Source organism: Salmo trutta, chromosome 22 (assembly GCF_901001165.1).
Source record: "Salmo trutta chromosome 22, fSalTru1.1, whole genome shotgun sequence".
Lineage (NCBI taxonomy): Eukaryota > Metazoa > Chordata > Actinopteri > Salmoniformes > Salmonidae > Salmo > Salmo trutta.
In genome coordinates, this window is record NC_042978.1 from 25,930,834 (window position 1) to 25,955,373 (window position 24,540).

The following is a 24,540-nucleotide window of genomic DNA, read 5'->3' on the forward strand; positions in this document are numbered from 1 at the left end:
TGGACAACTACAAATACCTAGGTGTCTGGTTAGACTGTAAACTCTCCTTCCAGACTCACATTAAGCAACTCCAATCCAAAATTAAGTCTAGAATCTGCTTCCTATTTCTCAACAAAGCATTCTTCACTCATGCTGCCAAACATACCCTCGTAAAACTGACTATCCTACCGATCCTTGACTTCAGCGATGTCATTTACAAAATAGCCTCCAACACTCTACTCAGCAAATTGAATGTAGTCTATCACAGTGCTATCCGTTTTGTCACCAAAGCCCCATATATTACCCCCCACTTCAACCTGTATGCTCTCATTGGCTGGCCCTCGCTTCATATTCGTAGCCAAAACCACTGGCTCCAGGTCATTTATACGTTTTTTCTAGGTAAAGCCCCGCCTTATCTCAACTCACTGGTCACCATAGCAGCACCCACCCGTAGCACGCGCTCCAGCAGGTATATTTCACTGGTCACCCACAAAGCCAACTCCTCTTTTGGCTGCTTTTCCTTCCAGTTCTCTGCTGCCAATGACTGGAACGAATTGCAAAAATCACTGAAGCTGGAGACCCATATCTCCCTCACTGACTTTAAGCATCAGCTGTCAGAGCAGCTTACAGATCATTGCACCTGTACATAGCCCATCTGTAATTAGCCCACCCAACTACCTCATCCCCATATTGTTATATATATCTTTTGCTCCTTTGCACCCCAGTATCTCTACTTGCACATTCATCTTCTGCACATCTATCACTCCAGTGTTTAATTGCTAAATTGTAATTATTTCGCCACTATTGCCTATTTATTGCCTTACCTCCCTAATCTTACTTCATTTGCACACACTGTATATAGACTTTTCTATTGTGTTATTGACTGTACGTTTGTTTATTCCATGTGTAACTCTGTGTTGTTTGTGTTGCACTGCTTTGCTTTATCTTGGCCAGGTCGCAGTTGTAAATGAGAACTTGTTCCCAACTGGCCTACCTGGTTAAATAAAGGTGAAATAAAAATGTAAAATAAAATAAATAAATATACTGTTCAGTATGAACTCTGCATATTTTATTGCCTTGACACACTCAGCTTATTTAGCCTCCCCCATCCTCACCCACTCTCCTGCCTCCTCATCCTCTCCCCTCCCTCCTCACACTTCCTCCCCCCATTCTTCCCCCCTCCTCACCCTATCTCCCCCCTTTGCACTCCCATCTGGTCTATCATGAGAGATATGGAGGCAAGGGGGAGTTTTAGGCTTTGGTAATTGATGATACTGGTTATAGGAGGGGTGTCACCAGCTAGCGTAGCAAAATAGAGGGCAGAGGTGGGAGACTGGCTATTACTGAGGCCACATCCCCTTTCACGGCTGGAGTCTGTCCACAACACGTCCTAATGTTTGGTAACAGTGGAGGGTGGAAAGACAGATGTAGGAGGGAAGAGGAGGGGTTAGGATAGAGAGAGAGGTGGGAGAGGAGGTTAGGGGAAACCCAAACATCAAATTTCAAAGTGTTCAAGCTTAAGTTTAGGCATTAACTCCACATTTTTAAGGTTAGGGTTAAGTGTAGGCATTAACTCTGAATGGTTAAGGTAAGGGTTAAGGTTTGGGATAGGCTTAAAACTAAAAAAAAAACTTTTCAATTGCTGGATTCAAACATGCAAGAAGGAGAGAGAGGAGAGAGAGGGAGGGAGATGGGGAAGGAGAGAGAGAGAGGGAGAGGAGAGGGAAAAGTTATTTAATTGTGAACGGTACTACTCGTGACTCAGTGAGTTTAGAGGAATATAGGGCTTTCTCAGAATCTCCCAGCTGAGTGTTACTGGATGTTGAGTTGTGACTGAAAACACTGTTTGGAACTTATTCCTTGAATGAAGTTATATATTGTACAGTATTGCCCTGACAGACTCAGCTTAGTAAGCCCCATATACACTCCCCCCTCCTAACCTTCTCTCCTGCCTCCTCCCCCTCCCCCCTCTTCCTCACCCTATCTCCCCCCTCCGCACCCCCATGTGGTCTATTGTGAGAAATATGGAGGGAAGGGGGAGATATGAAAGGGCAGTTTGGTGCAGTTGGGGAGAAGAGGCAAGGGGGAGTTTTAGGCTTTGGTAATTGATGATACTGGTTATAGGAGGGGTGTCACCAGCTAGCGTAGCAAAATAGAGGGCAGAGGTGGGAGACTGGCTATTACTGAGGCCACATCCCCTTTCACGGCTGGAGTCTGTCCACAACACGTGCTAATGTTTGGTAACAGTGGACGGTGGAAAGACGGGTGTAGGAGGGAAGAGGAGGGGTTAGGGTAGAGAGAGAGAGGTGGGAGAGGAGGTTAGGGGAAACCCCTCATTGACAGGGGTGTGTAAGAAACAAGCTCTCCAAGTCTCACATCAGAATTAGGCCTTCATCCATGTTTTTCAAACATCAAATTTCGAAGTTATTTCAAACAACAGATTTCAAAGTGTCTAAGGTTATTTTTAGGCATTAACTCTGAATTGTTAAGGTTAGGGTTAAGTGTAGGTATTAACCGTGAATGGTTAAGGTAAGGGTTAAGGTTTGGTAACGGCTAAAAAAAGAATACATTCTAGCGCTGGATTCTAACATGCATCCTTTAGTCAGCAGAGACAGATGCTTACGGCTATCCACCATCCCTGTCCACAACTCCCTAGCAAAGTCGAAACCTACTTGAAGATAACAGCGCTCACTGTTACCCCTAGTGGCCGGTTTCCACGTCATCTCCCGACATCCTCAGACATGGATGGACGTTGAATACTACAAGTATCATGGGTGACCTGGCTGGTGTAAGTGCATCAGCCTGAACTTCACAGCACATTGCTAGAGTATGTCACTGCAGCCAGGTTCAACACAGTTCAACACCACAAATCTCTCACATACACACACTCCTAGTGAAAGTCTAAACACCCCTTGCACATTTTGCTGCCTTAAAATTAAATCTTAAAGGGATTAAACTAGATCTACACAACCTACTCCACATTTTCAAAGTGAAAGAAAATTATAGAACACTTCATCAAATTTCACAATTCATAAAATTCATAAAATTTGGCTAAATAAAGATGTGTTGACTATCTATGTCTTCACAGCCCAGAGTTAAAGGAAAAATGCACCCAAAACCATTCATTCCTACCATTTACAGTGTTAAACAACACTATCTTTTTTTACAGTGTTAAATCTTTTTTGTGAACAAATCTTTTATTTTGTCGTTATAATAAGGTTGGTAGAAACATAAAAATCTTTGTGGATGTCACGACTTCCGCCGAAGTCGGTCCCTCTCCTTGTTCGGGCGACGTTCGGCGGTCGACGTCACCGGCCTTCTAGCCATCGCCGATCCACTTTTCAGTTTCCATTTGTTTTGTCTTTGTTTTACACACCTGGTTTCAATTCCCCAATTACATGTTCATTATTTAACCCTCTGTTTTCCCCATGTTTTTTGTGCGTGTTTGTTTTATGTATTTCGGTCCTTTTTGTGTGGGCTTGGTATTACTACATGTATTTTGGTAATTTTGAGTAAAGTTACTTTTATTACTCATCTCTGCTGTCCTGCGCCTGACTCTGCACCAGCTACACCCAGACCTTAACAGTGGAAGTCAACAACAAAACACACAATGCAATGCTCTCTCTATGGGCTGGCTAGCTAGCTAGCTAGTTAAACTGAACCAAATATAAGCGCAACCTGCAGCAATTTCAACGATTTTACTGATTTGCAGTTCATATAAGGAAATCAGTCAATTGAAAAGCATGTATTAGTCCCTAATCTATGGGTTTCACATGACTGGGCAGTGGTGCAGCCATGGGTGGGCCTGGGAGGGCATAAGCCCCTCCACTTGGGCTCAGGCCCACCCAATGGGAAGCCAGGCCCAGCCAACAATAATTAGTTTTTCCTCACAAAAGGACTTTATTACAGACAGAGATAGTCCTCAGTTCAATCAGCTGTCTGGGTGGCTGGTCTCAGATGTGGAGGTCCTGGGCTAGCGTGGTTACACATGGTCTGCGGTTGTGAGGACGGTTGAACGTACTGCCAAATGATCTAAAATTATGTTGGAGGCGGTTAATGGTAGAGAAAGGAATATTACATTCTCTGTCAACAGCTCTGGTGGACATTCCTGCAGTCAGCATGCAATTGCACGCTCCCTCAAAACTTTGTATTGTATTGTGTGACAAAACTGCAAGTATTAACTCTGGAGTGTGAAGACAACCGCAATCAATACGTCTTCACTTCTAATTTTCTATTCTTTTTCGAAAGTTTTTATAATTTTTCTTTCACTTACAAAATGTGGAGTAGGTTGTGTATATCTGTAGGGAAAAATATCAATTTGAATCCTTTTTAGATTTAATTTTAAGGAAGCAAAATGTGAAGACTGTGGTGTGTAGACTTTCATTAGCGACTGTATCTCTATGGATGAATATCATGCACAAGTTTATCAATTTTTCTCATGGGTTGATCCATATTTTGTCTATTTCCCTCATGGGTTCATCCAAATGTTTGTCTATCTCTCACAAGTCTTCCATCTGGTAAGGGTTAGAAAGGTCCATAATCTTGTTTTCTAGCATTCAGAGCAGGCCAGATACAACAGAAACCATCCATTGAGTTGTCGCTGTGTTTTCTGTCCTTCTTGTTATCACAAGCATTGACCCATGAAAAAACTGCATCTGTTTATTCTGCTACTACGGTAATCTTATTAGCAGTTGTATGTAGAACTCTGCTGATATTTGCAAGAAGCCATTATGAAAATATTAATAGACATTATTTCCTGTCACGAGGCAGTGAGAAAGAGTTGAGAGGGAAATAAATGCAATCTCTCATAGAAGTGCCGAACTGAAATCTATACATATTCATGATTCTAGGAAGGTGATTAATTTTCAGCATAAAGGAATGCAAAGGTAAAAAACAACAACATGCAGGCTAGCTTTAGAATAACTGTAACACTTGAAAATGAACGGCTGAATGAGTCTAAAAGCCATGGCTAAAGACTTCCTTTTTTCTATGATAACATCTGAGCTCTTAAAGATAGTGATGATGCCTCTTACACATACAAACACACACACACACACACACACACACACACACACACACACACACACACACACACACACACACACACACAAGATGGCTGGCATAGAAAGGTCTCTTTGTTGTTGACTCAAAGTCCACACTATCAAAAATAACAGACCATCCATACTGGTCACGCTCCCACATTTGCTTGTCTCACATTATTGGAGAGTCTGTAGATCTGCATTCCACTGGCTTAACCTCTACAACAGTGTGTGTGTGTGTGTGTGTGTGTGTGTGTGTGTGTGTGTGTGTGTGTGTGTGTGTGTGTGTGTGTGTGTGTGTGTGTGTGTGTCTCAGTCATCAGATCTCAACCCAATTGAACACTTATGGGAGATTCTGGAGCAGCGCCTAAGACAGCGTTTTGGACCACCATCAACAAAACACCAAATTATGGAATTTGTCATGGAAGAAGGGTGTTGCAGCCCTCCAATAGAGTTCCAGACACTTGTAGAATCTTTGCCAAGGTGAATTGAAGCTGTTCTTGAGGCTCGTTGTGGCCCAATGCTCTTTTAACATGCTGACTAGACCGGGCACACGTGTGCGCCAATGCGAGCATGTTGATTTTGTTCATCCACACCTGATGCGATCAGGACACGCAGGTTAAAATATCAAAATTAACTCTGAACCAACTATATTCATTTGGGGACAGTTCGAAACGCATTAAACATTCATGGCCATTTAGCTTGCTTGCTGTTGCTAGCTAATTTGTCCTGGGATATAAACATTGGGTTATTATTTTAGGTCCTCTACTCCGACAATTAATCCATATAGAAAATGGGAAACCTAGATCTAGTAATCTCTCCTTCTTTTTCTTTGGACTTCATATGGCGGTTGGCAACCAACTTTAAGGTTGGTTGCCACTCCGACTGGAGTGTGGATCTCAGTTCAGCTTTCAATCACCCATGTGGGTATATGCTCCTAAAAACCAGTGAAGAGATGGGAGAGGCGGGACTTGCAGCGCTGTCATGGATGCCATGGTTGCCCTTAGTTTGAAGATGTAATCCGGAGACAGGTGTTTTATACAACAGCCTTCTGTGTTCTCTTTTTGACTCTCTCCGCATTTGGTAATCCTCTCTCTGCTTTCACCTGGCATTCCACTGATTTAAAAACTCAGTCAACTTCTTCCGTGACAACAACACCATTGATGACAGACATTGACACATGGACAGAAAGTGACACATTCAATACCTCCTTGCACACTCTTGCCTGTATAAGTGAAGTGAAATAATTAATAAAAGTGAAATAAACAATAAAAAGGAATAGTAAACATTACACTCACAGAAGTTCCAAAAGAATAAAGACATTTCAAATGTCATATTATGTATATATACAGTGTTGTAATGATGTGCAAATGGTTAAAGTACAAAAGGGGAAATAAATAAACATAAATATAGGTTGTATTTACAATGGTGTTTGTTCTTTCCTTTTCTTGTGGCAACAGGTCACATATATTGCTGCTGTGATGGCACACTGTGGTATTTCACCCAGTAGATATGGGAGTTTATCAAAATGAGGGTTTGTTTTCTAATTCTTTGTGAATCTGTGTAATCTCAGCGAAATATGTGTCTCTAATATGGTCATACATTTGGCAGGAGGTTAGGAAGTGCAGCTCAGTCTCCCCCTCATTTTGTGGGCAGTGGGCACATAGCATGTCTTCTCTTGAGAGCCAGGTCTGCCTACGGCGGCCTTTCTCAATTGCAAGGCTATGCTCAGTCTGTACGTAGTCAAAGCTTTCCTTAAGTTTGGGTCAGTCACAGTGGTCAGAATATTGTATTCTGTCACTGTGTTCTCTCTGTTTAGGGCCAAATAGCCTTCTAGTTTGCTCAGTTTTTTTGTGAATTCTTTCCAATGTGTCAAGTAATTATCTTTTTGTTTTCTCATGATTTGGTTGGGTCTAATTGTGTTGCTGTCCTGGGGCTCTGTGGGGTCTGTTTGTGTTTGTGAACAGAGCCCCAGGACCAGCTTGCTTAGGGGACTCTTCTCCAGGTTCATCTCTCTGTAGGTGATTGCTTTGTTATGGAAGGTTTGGGAATCACTTCCTTTTAGGTGGTTGTAGAATTGAATGGCTCTTTTCTGGATTATGGTAATTAGCGGGTATCGACCTAATTCTGCTCTGCATGCATTATTTGGTGTTTTACGTTGTACACTGAAGATATTTTTGCAGATATCTGCATGCAGAGTCTCAATTTGGTGTTTGTCCCATTTTGTGAATTCTTGGTTGGTGAGCAGACCCCGGACCTCACAACCAAAAAGGGCAATGGATTCTATAACTGATTCAAGTATTTTTAGCCAGATCCTAACTGGTATGTTGAATTTTATGTTCCTTTTGATGGCATAGAAAGCCCTGCTTGCCTTGTTTCTCAGATCGTTCACAGCTTTGTGAAAGTTACCTGTGGCGCTGATGTTTAGGCCGAGGTATGTATCGTTTTTTGTGTGCTCTAGGGCAACGGTGTCTAGTTGGAATTTGCATTTGTGGTCCTGGCGACTGGACCTTTTTTTGGAACACCATTATTTTTGTCTTACTGAGATTTACTGTCAGGGCCCAGGTCTGGCAGAATCTGTGCAGAAGATCTAGGTGCTGCTGTAGGCCCTCCTTGGTTGGTGACAGATGCACAAGATCAACAGCAAACAGTAGACATTTGACTTCAGATTCTAGTAGGGTGAGGCCGGGTGCTGCAGACTGTTCTAGTGCTGTAACGGCTCTCGTTGTTAGAAGGAGAAGTGGACCAAAGCGCAGCGTGGTTAGTGCTCATGATTCTTTATTATCACAACACACTCAAATAAAATAACAAAAGGCGAAAAACGAAAACGTACAGTTCTGTCAGGCAACAGCGGCTAAACAGCTGCCTCTGATTGGGAACCACACTGGCCCAAAAACATAGATATTCCCACCCGAGTCACACCCTGACCTAACCAAACATAGAGAATAATAAGGATCTCTATGGTCAGGGCGTGACAAGTACCCTCGCCAATTCGTTGATATATATGTTGAAGAGGGTGGGGTTTAAGCTGCATCCCTGTCTCACCCCACGGAACCTGTGGAAAGAAATATGTGTGTTTTTTGCCAATTTTAACCGCAGACTTGTTGTTTGTGTACATGGATTTTATAATGACGTATGTTTTTCCCCCAACCGTATGTATGTATGTATGTATGTATGTATGTATGTATGTATGTATGTATGTATGTATGTATGTATGTATCTCTCTCTCTCTCTCTCTCTGCTGATACTGATGCTAGTACTCCCCTCATCACCTCTACCATCCCTCATTCTCCTCATCACCTCTTTTAGCCTTTTTTCTCTCTACATTAAAAATGGGGCACTATCATACTCTCTTTCCTACTTCCCTTCCTCCTCCCTCTCTTCATATCCATCTGAGAGTACAGAGAGAGAAAGAGAACTGTGCTGTGTTAATTAGGTAAGTGGACTACAGGCTCTGATGGCAGATGGGTCACTCTCTGGGTTCGACAGCTCTGGTCTGCAGCTGATTTATCGTAGTGTTAATTTAATTAATTAACTAAGTCATCTTTTTCAGTTTGTTACCAGAGTCTCATAAAATACAAGCATTAACCAATGTTTTCCTTTTCCAAGGAATGCTGCTTGGAGCTAGTCTATTGACTTCACTGACTGAATTGTGTTAGTTTTATCAGTGTTGGCCAGGGAGCAGTAAGCGCGGGAGGGGCAGGCAGACAAGCAGACACAGACAGGTAGGCAGACAGGTGGGCACCTTAAGAAAGAGAGACCTGCAGAGCTAGATAAAGACACTTGTTTCTAGAGAGAACAGTCCTTTGAGATTCACATTCCAAGACCAGGGCATCCCCACCCACCACACATGCCAACGTGGGCTGAACCAACCACTAACCACCATCCTGCCCAGCCCAGGCAGAGCTCTCTCACACCGTGAGGTCTGTCTGGGAAAGACTGTCAGCGAGGTGCCCTACCCATCCCTGAGCTCTAAGGTTACCAGGGCAGATCCCACAGGCACAACAACACTGTGTATGTGTATGTGTGTGTGTGTGGCAACACCACATGTTCAAACAGCAAGGTATTATCTGCTGTAATTACAGAAAGTAATTATGTCATAATTATATATTCTATTAATTCTATATCTATTGTGTCTGCCTTTGCTGGCTTTCTAATGTCAATATTTTCAGACTGAGCCCTGTCAGTGCTGTGCTAACATGAGAAACATAGTTCTCCAGCGTGACTCAGAGTGGGCAGGGGTGTGCCAGGCAGGGAACTGGGAAACTAAACCAAGGCTGAAGCATTGTTTGTCAATGGTAATGGTACATCTGGGAGCAGTAATACTGTGTCCACCATCATTACTATTCTCAAGCGTGGCAGAGCAGCCATATGTGTGTAAGGATCTCTTTTGTAATGTAGATTTTATTTAATTGAAACTATTCTTGGGTAAAATAAAAAGATACAATTAGCATGACTCATTTGTGCCCATTAAAATGTCCTGTAGCTGAAAGTTGCAGTACGACTGCTGTCACGGACCCTTCTGGTTTGACCTCTGGCTCTGTACTGTAAACATGGCCAGTAATGTATATCACTGTGTGTTTATGTTCGGAAGTGGAACACAGAGGGGACTTTTGTCTACTGGAGGTGTTGAGGGCTGTGTGTGTGTGTGTGTGTGTGTGTGTGTGTGTGTGTGTGTGTGTGTGTGTGTGTGTGTGTGTGTGTGTGAGCACGCAGGCTATACTAGGACTCTAGAGGCCCCATGGCCTGGTAGTAGAGAAAGACCAGAAGCAAATTTAACTTCCTGCATTGTTGTTTTTTTGTGGAACAGAACTTCAATTGCCGTAAGAAGCCAGCTGCCAAGTACAGCTAAACACACACATGCACACACACGCACACACACGCACATACACGTATACACACAAACACACACACACACACACACCCATCAGTACATTTCCATGTCAATGTTGTGGCTCCAGAGGCTCTGAGGGTTTAGTCCTCCGCCCTTCCCAGAGTTCCCTGTTCCCACTCTAGCTCCATTCCAGTGTATGGTCATCTGGTGGCTATCTCTGCTCCTGCCTCTGTAATCAGGCATTGTGTGGAACATGGAGGGCTCAGAGAAGACCCTGAGTGACGCAGGCATTTTCCTCCCTAGCTGCCAAGCTGCTCCCAGCAACGCCACAGAGAGAAAGGACTGCCTATGCCAACATAGATATCACACTCCACAATTATAATACAGCTCTGCCAAACAGAGTTACACACACACACACACACACACACACACACACACACGCACACACACACACACACACACACACACACACACACACACACACACACACACACACACGTTTGTTTTACTATCCTTGTGGGGACCAAACAACTGATTCCTATTCAAAATCCTATTTTCCCTAACCCTTAATCCTAACCCAACCCTTAACCGAACCAAACCATTACCTTAACCCCTGAGGCTAAAATAGCCTTTTTCCTTGTGGGGATCGGCGAAATGTCCCAACTTGTCCGAAATCCTTGCTTTACTGTCTTTGTGAGGAATTCTGGTCCCCACAAGGATAGTAAAACTAAACACACACACATACACACAATCTCCCAAACATCCCACCACAGAACTATATTTAAACCAAATAAAATAGCTTGTTTTACACACATGCTAGCGCAACAACCTCTCAGTCTCTCTGCAGAATTAGATATTATCCATGTTTTGCCAAATGTCAAATTTAGAAGTTTCTCCAAACATCAAATTTCAAAGTGTTTTGGACACCCTGGGTTGCTCCTCCTGCTCAGCATTGTTCCATTTGTCCAAAATGTAAAATGTCGAAGTTGCTCCATATCTCAAATTTAGAAGTTAAGAGTTATGGTTTTGGATAGGGTTAAAACATAAAGTTTTGGCATTCATTCCAAATGGTTAAGTTAAGGTTTATGGTTTGGGATTGGGTTAAATAAAAATTAAAGTGTGTCCACCACATGGGATTATGCCGAAACGCCACCCCCATCCACAACACCCAAGCAAAACCAAACCCAACTTGATGGTAATAGCACTCACTGTTGCCCCTAGTGGCCGGTTTTGAAGTAATTTACAGACGTCCACAGGACATGGATAGACATCCAATTTCGAAGTCACTCTTGAGCGATCTGCCTGTCAAGTCATGTCTTCTGTCCTAAGGAAGTGAAAGTTAGGAAAATACTGCCAGTCCAGCAGAAAGAGAGGCCACTTTGGTCACGGGTAAGCATGTGTGGTGGTTTCACATTTTTATTGTGGTGTATTTGTGTGTCTGTGTGTGTGTGTGAAACATTTGTGTGCGTGTGTGTGAATGCTTGCGTGTGTGCATAGGGCAGACCCAGGCTCTAAGCCATAAAGTGGTCACTCAGGCCCAGTTTGACTCTTTCCTGACTGGCTTTTATGATTCCTGCAGTATGTTATTCTTCGGGATGCATTGTTCCACAGTTCTCAGTCTAGCTCAGTTCTACCAGGTGTGTGTGTGTGTGTTGTGTGTGTGTGTGTGTGTGTGTGTGTGTGTGTGTGTGTGTGTGTGTGTGTGTGTGTGTGTGTATGCGTGTTTGTGTGTGTATGCGTGTTTGTGTGTGTATGCGTGTGTGTGTGTATGCATGTGTGTGTGTGTGTGTGTGTGTGTGTGTGTGTTCACACGGTTCAGAACACCATGTTCTTTTCATTCAACAAGATTTGTGTGTGTGTTCAACAGGTTCAGAACACCATGTTCTTTTCATTCAACAAGATGTGTGTGTGTGTGTGTGTGTGTGTGTGTGTGTGTGTGTGTGTGTGTGTGTGTGTGTGTGTGTGTGTGTGTGTGTGTGTGTGTGTGTGTGTTCAACTGGTTCAGAACATCATGTTCTTTTCATTCAACAAGATCCGCTCCCTTTTTATATTTTTACACATTGAGCCACTTTGTGTCCTGTGGGTTTCAGATGAGCCCTGTAGGTTGTTCAACTCTGTTGATCAGGACCTCTCACCTACTGAGTATTTGTTGGGCCAACACTATAATATGAACCCCAGTACCCACTGGATAGATTGCAATGTGACAATAAAACGTACACAAATATAAATATATATATACATTACCAGTCAAACGTTTGGACACACCTACTCATTCAAAGGTTTATCTTTATATTTAACATTTTCTACGTTGTAGAATAATTGTGAGGACATCAAATCTATAAAATAACACATATGGAATCATGTAGTAACCAAAAAAGCGTTAAACAAATCAAAATATATTATATTTGAGAATCTTCAAAGTAGCCACCCTTTGCCTTGATGACTGCTTTGCACACTGTTGGATGGGCCATTTTGGATGGGATGGGCCATTTTGCATTAAATGTTGACCCTTTAAAATGTGTTTGCCAATTACATTTAAAGAATGTATTCTGTGCTAATAGGTAACCATTGTGCAACGAAGTGTTTAGAAACGTTAATGCATCTGGTATTTCTGATGTATGAGAACAAAGTCAAGTTTTTTTCCTTCTGCTAATTTGGGTCCTTCTGTTCTCACCTACACTAGGCTAATAGAACACAAAATTGGCCCTCAATACTCAAGCAGCTAATCTCAGTAAGGATGAACAAAATGCTTTGAAGGCACAGAAAATGTAAGGACCGACGCTGGAGAGGAGAAGCAAGTATGGGGAGTAGAACATTTAATATGGAACAGACAAACAGCGTGGAACAGCCACCCGGCATCCCACCTGGGCGAGCCTGACGGGCCGGCAGAGGCGGGACATCTCGATGAACCGGCAGGGGCATGGGAGCCTGGCGAACCGGCTGAAACGTGGGAGCCTGACGACTTGGTTGAGGCGTGACAGCCTGATGATCCCGCTGGAATGTGGGAGCCTGATGAGCTGACTGAAGCGTACTTGCTTGGCGAGCTGGCTGAGGCGTAAAACCCTGGCGAGATGGCTGAGCCCTGACGTGGGATGGGCACCTGCCGAGCCAACCAGGACAAGAAAACCTCTCGAGCCAGCTAGGACGTGGAAGCCCGACGAGCTTCCACGTACAGGCCGCCCCAGGTGGTGAGGGTAGGAAACAACTCCACCCCGCTGATCCTCAACAATGGGGCCCCACAAGGGTGCGTGCTCAGCCCTCTCCTGTACTCCCTGTTCACCCATGACTGCGTGGCCATGCACGCCTCCAACTCAATCATCAAGTTTGCAGACGACACTACAGTGTTAGGCTTGATTACCAACAACGACGAGACGGCCTACAGGGAGGAGGTGAGGGCCCTCGGAGTGTGGTGTCAGGAAAATAACCTCACACTCAACGTCAACAAAACAAAGGAGATGATCGTGGACTTCAGGAAACAGCAGAGGGAGCACCCCCCTATCCACATCGACGGGACAGTAGTGGAGAAGGTGGAAAGTTTTAAGTTCCTCGGCGTACACATCACGGACAAACTGAAATGGTCCACCCACACAGACAGCGTGGTGAAGAAGGGGCAACAGCGTGGTGAAGAAGGGCCTCTTCAACCTCAGGAGGCTGAAAAAAATGTGGCTTGCCAGGACACCTACACCACCCAATGTCACAGGAAGGCCAAAAAGATCATCAAGGAACACAACCACCCGAGCCCCTGCCTGTTCACCCTGCTATCATCCAGAAGGCGAGGTCAGTACAGGTGCATCAAAGCTGGGGCCGAGAGACTGAAAAACAGTTTCTATCTCAAGGCCATCAGACTGTTAAACAGCCATCACTAACATTGAGTGAGTGCTGCCAACATACTGACTCAAATTTCTAGCCACTTTAATAATGAAAAATTGGATGTAATAAATGTATCACTAGTCACTTTAAACAATGTCCCTTTATATAATGTTTACATACCCTACGTTACTCATCTCTGTAACGGCTGTCGTCGCAAGAAAACCAAGATGCAGCGGAGGTTGTGGATTCATTATAAATATTTAATAAAATTAACCACTATAAACAAAACATCAAACAGCAACGAAAGCTAACAGTCCTGTCTGGTCAAAAACGAACGAGACAGAAAACAATCCCCCACAAAACCCAAAGGAAAAACCTGCTCCTTATGTGTGACTCCCAATCAACAACAACGAACTTTAGCTGTGCCTGATTGGGAGTCACACACTGCCCAAAACAAAGAAATACAAAAAACCTAGAAAAAGAACATAGAACGCCCACCCAATGTAACACCCTGGCCTAACCAAAATAAAGAACAAAAAACCCCTCTCTATGGCCAGGGCGTTACAGTACCCTTCTTACGGCGGCGGCTCAGGTGCGGGACGTGGCCTCTGTCCCACCCTTGGCGTCGCCCTCATATGTATATACTGTACTCTATACCATCTACTGCATCTTGCCTATGCTGTTTGGCCATCGCTCATCCATATATTTACATGTACATATTCTTATTCATTCCTTTACACTTCTGTGTATAAGGTAGTTGTTGTGAAATTGTTAGATTACTTGTTTGATATTACTGCATGGTCGGAACTAGAAGCCAAGCATTTTGATACACTCGCATTAACATCTGCTAAACATGTGTATGTGACCAATAAAATTTGATTTGAGCTGGCTTAGGCACCCCCGGTTCCATCGGCGGCGGCCGCTGGACACAACGACACCACCAACCGGAAAGCCAGCACTCCCCAATACTTCGTATGATGGCTTCAGGATTCTGTAAGGACCGACGCTGTAGAGGAGAAGCAGGTACGAGGAATAGAACATTTAATATGGAACAGACATCAAACAGGACAGCGTCAGAACCGGGTACGCAAAGACAAACAAACATTAATCCTGAAACAGGGAATAGAGTTTGGGAACAGACAGATATAGGGGAGGTAATGACACAGGTGATTGAGTCCAGGTGAGTCCAATAATCGCTGATGATGAGGGAAGGCAGGTGTGCATACTGATGGTGGTAGGAGTGCGTACAGCTGGGGAGCCTGGCACCTTCGAGCGCCAGGGAGGGGGAGCGGGAGCAGGAGTGACAGAAAGACTATGTTCTATGTCCCTCTACGTTCCAACACCATGGACAGAGTAAAAAATATTATAGATAACTTCATTGATAACGTTCTTTCAGAGGGTTGGATAACGGAAACGGAGAAGGACTTTCAATAATGGATCATAGCTTTCACCTGGATTCACCTGATCAGTCTTTGTCATGGAAAGAGCAGATGTCCTTAATGTTTTGTATATTCAGTGTATATACAGCATATATACAGTACCAGTCAAAAGTATGGACACACCTACTCATTCCAGGGTTTTCTTTATTTTTACTCTTTTCCACTTTGTGGGGTAAAAGTGAAAACATCAAAACTATGAAATAACACACATGGATACATGTAGGAACCAAACAAGTGTTAAACAAATCAAAATATATATTGTATACAGTAAAAGTTTACATACACTTAGGTTGGAGTCATTAAAACTTGTTTTTAAACCACTCCACAAATGTATTGTTAACAAACTATAGTTTTGGCAAGTTGGTTAGGACATCTACTTTGTGCATGACACAAGTAATTATTCCAACAATTGTTTACAGACAGATTATTTCACTTATAATTCACTGTATCACAATTCCAGTGGGTCAGAAGTTTACATACACTAAGTTGACTGTGCCTTTAAACAGCTTGGAAAATTCCAGAAAACAATGTCATGACTTCAGAAGCTTCTGATAGGCTAATTGACATAATTTGAGTCAATTGGAGGTGTACCTGTGGATATATTTCAAGGCCTACCTTCAAACTCAGTGCCTCTTTGCTTTACATCATGGGAAAATCTAAAGAAATCAGCCCCCAAAAATTGTAGACTTCCACAAGTCTGGTTCATCCTTGGGAGCAATTTCCAAATGCCTGAAGGTACGACGTTCATCTGTACAAACAATAGTACGCAAGTATAAACACCATGGGACCACGCAGCCGTCATACTGCTCAGGAAGGAGACGCGTTCTGTCTTGTAGAGATTAACGTACTTCGGTGCAAAAAGTGCAAATCAATCCCAGAACAACAGCAAAAGACCTTGTGAAGATGCTGGAGGAAACAGGCACAAAAATATCTATATCCACAGTAAAACAAGTCCTATATCGACATAATCTGAAGGCTGTTCAGCAAGGAAGAAGCCACTGCTCCAAAACCACCATAAAGAAGCCAGACTGCGGTTTGCAGCTGCATATGGGGACAAAGATTGTACTTTTTGGAGAAAGAACACCATCCCAACCGTGATGCACGGGGGTGGCAGCATCATGTTGTGGGGGTGCTTTGCTGCAGGAGGAACTGGTGCACTTCACAAAATAGATGGCATCATGAGGCAGGAAAAGTATGTGGAGATATTGAAGCAACATCTCAAGACATCAGTCAGGAAGTTAAAGCTTGGTCACAATGGGTCTTCCAAATGGACAATGACCCCAAGCATACTTCCAAAGTAGTGGCGAAATGGTACAACAAGTACAACAAATTCAAGGTATTGGAGTGGCCATCACTGTAATGCGGGTTGTATAAAGGGGACCAAGGCGCAGTGTGTAGAGTGCTCATATTTACTTTAATGATAAAACTTGAACAAAAACAACAAAACGACAGCCAACAGTTCCGTCAGGTGATACTCACAAAACGGAAAACTACCCACAAAAACCCAGGAAGAAAAACCCCTACTTAAATATGATCTCCAATCAGAGGCAACGAGGACCAGCTGCCTCGAATTGGAGATCAACCCCAAAAAAACAACATAGAAATAGAAAACCTAGAACACAAACGTAGAAATAGAAACATAGAAAAACACAAAACACCCCCTGTCACGCCCTGACCTACTCTACTATAGCAAATTACATCTTACTAGGGTCAGGACGTGACAATCACAAAGCCCTGACCTCATTCCTATAGAACATTTGTGGGCAGAACTGAAGAATGTGTGCAAGCAAGGAGGCCTACAAACCAGACTCCGTTACACCAGCTCTCTCAGAAGGAAGGGGTCAATATTCACCCAATTTATTGTGGGAAGCTTGTGGAAGGCTACTCGAAACGTTTGACTCAAGTTAAACATTTTAAAGGCAATGCTAGCAAATGCTAATTGAGTGTATGTAAACTTCTGACCCACTGGGAATGTGATGGAAAAAATGAAAGCTGAAATAAACCATTCTCTCTTCTATAATTCTGACATTTCACATTCTTAAAATAAAGTGGTGATCCTAACTGACCTTAAACAGGGAATTTTTACTAGGATTAAATGTCAGGAATTGTGAAAAACTGAGTTTAAATGTATTTGGCTAAGGTGTATGTAAACTTCAGACTTCAACTGTAAATGAGATTCTTCAAAGTAGCCACCCTGTCACACCCTGATCTTTTTCACCTGTCTTTGTGCTTGTCTCCACCCCCCTCCAGGTGTCGTCCATCTTCCCCAATTTCCCCGGTGCATTTAGACCTGTGTTCTCTGTTTGTCTGTTGCCAATTCATCTTATCTCGTCAAGCCTAATAACGTTTTTTCCCGTACTCCTGTTAGTTCCTGTTTTCTAGTTCTCCCGGTTTTTGACCATTCTGCTTGCCCGGAGCCTGCCTGCCATCCTATACCTCTTGAAACTGCCCTGGATTACTTACCTCTGCCTGCCTCATGAAAATAAAATGTCATAGTTCAGGTCATAAGCTGCTGCCATACAGCCTTCACCTTGCCCCCTACACCCTACACGTAGCACCCTACACCCTGCACCTTTCCCTCTGCACCCTACACCCTGTCTGTCAGTCTGATCAGAGGATAATTAGGGAAAATCAAGCAACATGTTTTTTGTTGTTGTAATGGAAGCAGAGCTGTGCTAATACTAACACACACTGTTTGAGTTTGGCGCAAAGCAGGGTCCATACTACTCCCCATGTCAAAATACCTTGACACACACACATGGCAGAATATCACACACACACCGCAGAATAACACGCACACATGGCAGAATAACACACACACACGCCAGAATAACACACTCACACACAAACTCCAAAACGTCAACGCTCCACCTGTGTAGTGCAGCGTTCTGCCCTCGCTGGAGTCGGCTGGAGTTTCCATATGATGTGATTAGAAAGCAATTAGCTGTCTGACGGCTCTGACCCAAGACAAACAGCGGCTTTACTAAAACATAAGAAATGACTTCATTTAGACACCAGGTGGAAAAAAGCACAGCCCAATAGTTTAGTAACCCAAATATATTAACATGGGTGGATTATTATACATTTAAACTGGGTTTTGGAAGCATAACAGAGCACAATGGATACAGCAGGGAATCTGATCCTAATATTGATGTACGGCAGTGCTTTACCAAAACTCTAAATCGCTATTTTAGCTTAGTGACCATATTCACAGCTATTTTAGTTTGGAGTTAAAGGATCAGGCTAACAGAGATGGATGTGTGTGTCTGGCTTATCAGAGTATAAATATGAATGGTAATCCACTTTAGAGCCACTCAAACATTACTCACAGTATTACTCAGTGTCCTGCATGGTGTGAGAAATTCAGTCTAGCTGGCTAATAACACTGAATACTACTAAGGCTTGGAAGTGTTTGGGTGTGAGTGGGCTGTAGGCCTACTGGATGATGCAGGACTGTATGTGTAAACAGAGGTATACCTGCATTATATGGTGGTGACCAGAGAGAGCATGGTTTGTGAAGATATTGTATTGTAGTGTCACCCAAATAAAGCTCTGATGGTTGAGTTCTTACTCAAGGCTGCAATATCTTAGCTAGAGCAAAAATGAAAGCGTTTGATAATGAGGCAAGAAGTAATACTGCTTGAGTGACTGTAAACAATAGGCACAACAAATATGTTACAAGGGAATAAGCATTATAGTTTGGACTGTAAATGACCTCTTTAAACACAGTGCTATGGGCTTAGCCTAGCTAAGTTCTGTGACACACTTCATTGTGATGCAGGGGCGGAAATCCCGGGGGGGACACGACCCCCCCATCCTGGGAAAAATATGATTCGTCCCCCCCAATATATCACTGAAACATAACTATGTAATTTAAATAATATTCATAATACGCAATGAAAGCAATTGTGCTGATTATAGACACTTAATAGCGCATTTTTAAGTTTCAAAAGATTGCGACCCCCCCACCCTTTGCCTCAATGGTTTGATCCACTGCCAGTTCCTTAGTTGGCAAGGTAACAGAGGGGTCGTGTCTACTGTCTGAAAGGCACTCAATGCACGTAACTGACGTGAGGTTAATCCAGTCAATCGCGCACACACACTAGCTGAATATGCAGAGCTAGCGCGCAAATATTAACTATTAAGCTAGCTAGTACCTATTCCATTTATGTGGCGTCGTCAAAGATGGAATCTTTGCTATCGTCAATTTATTCCAAGATCAGCATGCAGATGATGTAAGTTAGTGCTTCAAAGTCCCTGTGATAAGGTTAGCGATAAACTGAAGTCCAAACTGAACAGAACTACACTCTCTTCTACCATTGTCTTAAATATATTTAATGGTCTTGTTGCAAAAGCTAAATTGTCGCAAGGGAACTTTTATTTATTTATTTTATTTCACCTTTATTTAACCCGGGTAGCAAAGATTATAGCAAACACCACTGAAACTGAATTGGTGCTCGCTAGCTTTGCAAATTCAGCTATTGTTGGAAGCCAGCCAATATGAAACAAACTATTAAAATTACAAAAGGTTGCAGCATATGTTGTGTAAATGGTGAACTCATACAGCTGTCAACTCTAGTCATTTTAATCCGTTTCACATTTGCTAGCTACCTTTTAGATCGAAGCCCAAATAGAATGATAGAAGATGATAGAAGCCCATCTCCTACTGTAAATAACCTACACACTGTGTGTGTGTGTGTAGCCAGCCAGCCAGGTAGAAAAATGTCAGAAAAATAAAAGACGGACATCAGAGTATTTTTCAATACACCAAAACGCATAGTAAGAACCCTAGTAGCCTAATATCTCAAAGACTAGTTGATAAAATGTTCATAAGAAAGAAATGAAATTCTAATGGAAATGTTTCACAATGATGTCATTAGGCAGAGCAGGCAACAGATGGCACACAGACAGCAGAGTTGGGGACAGATATGCAGGGACAGACTGGCAGAGACAGGGAGTCTCAGGTAAGTTTGTTGAGTCTTTGTTTGGCAACATTATGAAAGGTTCTCAATTTTTTTGACTTGTAAAATAGGAACATAATTGGAAAATGCCATGGATACCCCCACTCTCAACTTAAACTGGTGACTGAACTAAGATTTGTTAAAGGCAATGGTATTGCTGTTGTGATTAGTTGTGTAGTTTTGGGTACCGGTAGTTAGGAGTACGGCAAACACCTTATTTCTTTGGTTCCTCAATGTACATTTACCATATTACAATGTAGGCTATGTGTTACAGCACTACTTTTGGTGTCCCCCTCAGGAATTGCTCTTGAGAAAATTTCCTGTAATTGTCCCCTCCAAAGTTGATATCAGATTTTCGCCCCTGTTGTGAAGGTGATTTTCTACCCACACACAGACTCAAGCCCCTGGGAAATAGAAATCAACTTCCCTACACTTGGAAACCCAGCTAGTGTAGCTTACCATAATTTTAGCAAGAGGCAATCCAGCACTAGGTTAGGGGTGTTCAGGAGAGAAAGCTAAACGCTAAGAGCTAATCGCTAAGCTTTTGGGATGTCCTCTCAGCTTTGTGTTTTTTTTTAGCATGAGTTTTGACACTGCTGTGAAGTATTTTCAGATAGTAGGAATAGCTTCAAACATAGTTAAATATATATATTTTTTTCTCACACCATGCATATATATGTAAGCCTCTTATTGTGATATGAACCTCTTAATTTCAATTGTATTTACACTTGTGGTTCTGCTGAACTGTAAGCAGGAAAGCCCCATTTAAATCTTTACTGGCATTGAAATCTTTACATGCTAGAGACCTATTGTATCTATACCCCTCAGTGATAAACATAACAGTGTAGGCCTGTCTGCTAATCTGCATTGGGCAGAAACTACCATTAAACTCATGCAGAATGCATGATTTATATGGACTATTCCTGGTTAACTCTGGACTACCCCCACTTCCCCTAATCCTCTCCTCTTCTCTTCCCTTCATTATTTATGCATTTGTCTATTGACGTGAATTGCAAAAACAGTTTCTCTCTCTGTGCACGGTTCACTGGACATTCACTTTCTTTCTCTCTTCTCTCCTCCCAGACCTCCCTCTCTCTACATGGTTCACTAGACATTTGCGTTCTCTCTTTCACCAAGGCTGCAGGTGGTGTGTTGAATAACAACAATAATAAGTTGTTAATGACATCACTCTCTCTCCCTGTCCCTCATTGAATGTTTTGGCTGATTATCTTTTCCGGGTTTCAGAGGGTATCTCTGGGTTTACTGTATGCACACACATACACATAAACAGACGCAAACACGCGCATACACACACAGACACACAAACAGTCTTAACACAATCATTAATCAGTCACTGTGTGTGAGGCCAAGGCCCAGAGCTGAGCAGAGAAGCAAGAGGACTTTGCCAAAAGCAGCAGTAGCAACGCATAAAAACGTCTGCCAACAATGTTCCGCAGTTGGCCAGTATTGTCCCTGTATTATTCCAGTATTGTCGCATATTTTTCCTTGATGTTTTCCTACTTATAGCAGTGACTCATTTGGGGCCTGGGGGAGAATAGAGTGAGTAACATGTTAGTGTTTATGTAATGAGTGTATTATAACTGTGTGTGTGCCATTTGTGTGCCATTTGTGTGCCAAGTGTGTGGCAAGTGTGTTATATCAGCCAAGCTTAGCAATGTTAAATAAACCAACTGTGATAGAGATCCTCCATGAAGCAGAGGATTTGGATTGGACAGTTTGGGATCAGTAGAAGCTGATGGCTTTGAGATGGCTTTTTCTTTGTGCGTGCATGTGTGTGCTTGTCTATGTGTCTGTGTGTGTTGAATTTCTGAGGGTCAGTGTTAAGACATTATTATGTACAGTCAGGCCCAGAATTATTGGCACCCTTGATAAAGATGAAAAAGACTGTATGACGTATTTTATACAAATACTGATCTATATCGTATGCTTAATAAAATGGTACAATTATATTATTTTATACTAATACAATTGCTCAGATAAAGAGATTTAGTTTAACAAGTAATGTTTTTTCTCTCAAAAAGGGTCAGAATTATTGTCACCCCTGTTTTCCTTTCAATACCTCACCTTGTGAGGATAACGGCACTGAGCCTTTTCTTAAAATGTTTTATGAGATTGGAGAACACATTGTGAGGGATCTTAGACCATTCCTCTATACAAAATCTTTATAGATCCTTGTATTCTTCGTCTTCTCTTATGGACTGCCCTCTTCAATACAAACCACAGGTTTTCAAGTCCGGAGACTGAGATGGCCATTGCAAAATGTAGATTTTGTGGTCAATTAACCATTTCTTTGAGGATTTTGCTGTGTGCTTGGGGTTATTGTCTTGCTGGAAAATCCTGGCACAGGCAATAACGTCAAAGATTCACCACCATATTTGACAATAGGCATGGGGTTCTTTTCTCCTCCCGCATCCCTATTTCGACATCAAACCAACCACTGTTATGCGTGGCCAAAGAGCTACATTTTCATGTCATCTGACCATAGCACCGGTTCCAATCCAGTACCAATGCTATTTAGCAAACTCAGGTGCTTAAATTTGACATGAAAATAGAGCTCTTTGGCCACACACACCAGTGGTGGGTTTGGCGTTGAACCAGGGATCCTCTGACCAAATCGACAACAGTCACCCACGAAGCATCGTTACCTATTGCTCCACAAAGCCGCAGCCCTTGCAGAGCTAAGGAAACTACTACTTCAATGTCTCAAAGCAAGTGACTACACTGATTGAAACACTACTAGTGTGCACCGCTAACTAGCTAGCCATTTCACACCTGTTACACATAAACAGATTATTAGCAGATTATTGGAACTGTCGCTCGCGCACACACACACACACACACACACACACACACACACACACACACACACACACACACACACACACACACACACACACACAGAGGAGGGGAAGAAGTGTGTGTGTGTGTGTGTGTGTGTGTGTGTGTGTGTGTGTGTGTGTGTGTGTGTGTGTGTGTGTGTGTGTGTGTGTGTGTGTGTGTAGCTCAGAGGGAGAGCTTTCGCGTCTGCATGCTTCCCAGACAAAATAGTTGTGTAAAGTTTGTGCATATATTATGGCAAAATTTTGTGACGTTTTTGTTCGTTTTGGACTTCAGTGAGGGTTTTTTCGGCTGTTCGGATACACACATTGTTTTATAGAAGTCGAAGTTCAGATCCGAAGTCTTCACCTCTTCATCAGTGATTGGTAAACAGTAGGGATTCTTCAATAAAGTCTTTGTTGTCATTCAACGAGAGACAACTCATTTTCTTGCAAATTTTTTCACTGAGAAAAATACTGCACCAAACATCTTAGTTAGATGTAAAAGTCAGCGACTAAGATCTTTTTGGCAAAAACGTCAAAATTAATGATACATTTTCTTGAGTTATCTTAGATTAATTTAAACTATTTTGATAATTTTGATGGCTACGGTGTCTCAAAATGGACAACAGTACTATTGCCGCTTTTTTCTTGTTTTCAAGCGAAAGGCTTGAAAAAGGTTTAAGGCTTAAATGGGGCTAGGGGGCAGTATTTGCACGGCCGGATAAAAAACGTACCCGATTTAATCTGGTTACTACTCCTGCCCAGTAACTAGAATATGCATATAATTATTGGCTTTGGATAGAAAACACCCTAAAGTTTCTAAAACTGTTTGAATGGTGTCTGTGAGTATAACAGAACTCATTTGGCAGGACAAAACCTGAGAAGATTCCTTACAGGACGTGGCCTGTCTGACCATTTCTTGCCCTCCTTGATCATCTCTAACAAAAACAGGGGATCTCTGGCATGACGTGACACTTCCTACGGCTCCCATAGGCTCTCAGAACCCGGGAAAAAGCTGAATGACGTAATTCCATTCCCAGGCTGAAACACACTAGCGCGTTTGGCAAGTGCTCTATCAGAGGGCCATCAGACTGAGGCTCGTGCATGAGGGGATAGCATGCTTTTACTTTCACTCTTTGTAATGAAAAACGATTTCCCGGTCGGAATATTATCTCTTTTTTACGAGAAAAATGGCATAAAAATTGATTTTAAACAGCGGTTGACATGCTTCGAAGTACAGTAATGGAATATTTAGATTTTTTTTGTCACGAAATGCGTCGTGCTCGTAACCCTTATTTACCCTTTCGGATAGTGTCTTGAACGCACGAACAAAACGCCGCTATTTGGATATAACAATGGATTATTTGGGACCAAACCAACATTTGTTATTGAAGTAGAAGTCCTGGGAGTGCATTCTGACGAAGACAGCAAAGGTAATAACATTTTTCTTATAGTAAATCTGACTTTGGTGAGTGCTAAACTTGCTGGGTGTCTAAATAGCTAGCCCTGTGATGCCGGGCTATATCTACTTAGAATATTGCAAAATGTGCTTTCACCGAAAAGCTATTTTAAAATCGGACATATTGAGTGCATAGAGGACACCCAGCAAGCATGTCAACTGCTGTTTAAAATCATTTT

General features: G+C 42.6%; 1 long non-coding RNA gene across 1 annotated transcript; it reads left to right on the forward strand.

Annotated features, from left to right (window-relative positions):
• Nucleotides 1-11,011: 11,011 nt before the first annotated feature.
• LOC115159009 (uncharacterized) lies at nt 11,012-12,587 on the forward strand. The gene is made up of 2 exons (XR_003868811.1): nt 11,012-11,241; nt 12,536-12,587. It is a non-coding gene; the product is annotated as an uncharacterized LOC115159009 (long non-coding RNA).
• Nucleotides 12,588-24,540: the final 11,953 nt, after the last annotated feature.